The 1,354-nt window shown below is 50.1% G+C and overlaps 2 protein-coding genes across 2 annotated transcripts in view; one reads left to right on the forward strand and one right to left on the reverse strand.

Moving 5' to 3' along the window:
• The window catches only part of OAZ1 (ornithine decarboxylase antizyme 1), a 30,923-nt gene that overhangs the window by 3,839 nt on the left and 25,730 nt on the right, over positions 1-1,354 (reverse strand).
• LOC108447815 (RNA-binding protein 25-like) overlaps positions 15-1,354 on the forward strand; it is a 32,513-nt gene continuing 31,173 nt past the window's right edge. Inside the window, exon 1 of the mRNA XM_017738931.1 lies at positions 15-73. The gene's annotated coding sequence lies outside the window, so the exon portion shown is untranslated. The remainder of the gene's footprint in view (positions 74-1,354) is intronic.

Genomic DNA, 1,354 nt, shown 5'->3' on the forward strand with positions numbered 1-1,354 from the left:
GGGCGCTCCGCAACCCCTCACTGCCCTCGGAGCCGCCGGTTCGAGTCCCGTGTCCGCGCCCCGCCCGGCTGAGGTAACCGGGGGGGACCGGGGGAGGAGCGGGGTGTGAGGGAGCACAGGGAGGGAGAAACGTGAAGAGTCATGGAAAGACGTGGAAAAACACGGACAGACCCGTGGGGTGCAGCCTCGGGGCTGGAAGCAGCGGAGGGGCGGCAGCGGGACCCCCTGTGGGACCCCTGGGGGCATCGCCGCCCTCAGAGCCTCGCACAAAGCTCGGTGCTGAGGGAAACTTTTAATTAAAAACTAATAATAAAGCCCCCATAAGTAGTGGGGAGGGTCTCTGAAAGGTCGGGCTGGGGTTGTGACGTGGTTTTGTGGGGAGTGTTTGGGCTGGTCGCCTTTGGCCTGGCTGTGGTTTATGGATTTATAGGGGAATAAGGATGGAGAATAGTTGGTGTATGGATTTAGAGCGGAATAAGGATGGGGAATAGTTAGGTCAAGGATTTATAAGGGAATAGGGATGGGTAACAGTTACTTTATGGGTTTATAGCGGAAAAGGGATAAGGAATAGAAGGTTTACAGATTAATAGGGGAATAGGCATGGGGAATGGTTGGTTCATGGATTTAAAGTCAAATAGGGATGAGGAAAGGTTGGTTCCTGGATTTATAGTGAAATAGGGATGAGGAAAGATTGGTTTATGGATTTATGAGAGTAGAGATGGGGAATGGTTGATTTATAGGGGAATAGGGATGGGGAACAGTTGGTTTATGGATCAGTAGGGGACTACGGGTGGGGAATGGTTGACAGTGATGATCTTTTAAGCTAAAAAGGCTTTTTTGCTGTGCCTTCCTGAAGAAGTGAGTAAATCCTGGTTATTTACACAGCACAAATTGGGCTCATCCCTAAAAACAGCCAGCCCATGCCCTCTGCTTTCCATGTCCTGCTGGGGGCTCGGAAATTGGAGGCTTGGGGATGCAGTTGGGTCTTTCTGCAGTCCCACGGCAAGAACAGTCCGGAGGAAAGGATGGGAGTTTGGAAATGGGATACCCCTACTGCTCTTCTGGATGGGATTGATGGAAACATAGCTTCATCCCTTGGGGGTGAGGTTCAGCTTTCAAAATTCATCTTAAAGCAGCAAATGTGGACAAAAAAGCTAAATAGGTCGTCATTCCCATGGGTTTGGGAATTGGATCTTTGGCAGAGCCATTTCTGACTATTTCAGCCTGAAAACCAAGGCAGAGGCACATCCCAGGGCTCATCCTGAGCAGTGGATTTTATCCTGTATGGAAAGAAAGCTGAAAATAATGGTGTAAATGATGGCGTTTGCAGGCAGGGATGCCTTGTAAATTAAGA

This window comes from Corvus brachyrhynchos, unplaced genomic scaffold (assembly GCF_000691975.1).
Source record: "Corvus brachyrhynchos isolate BGI_N302 unplaced genomic scaffold, ASM69197v1 scaffold130, whole genome shotgun sequence".
Classification (NCBI taxonomy): Eukaryota; Metazoa; Chordata; class Aves; order Passeriformes; family Corvidae; genus Corvus; species Corvus brachyrhynchos.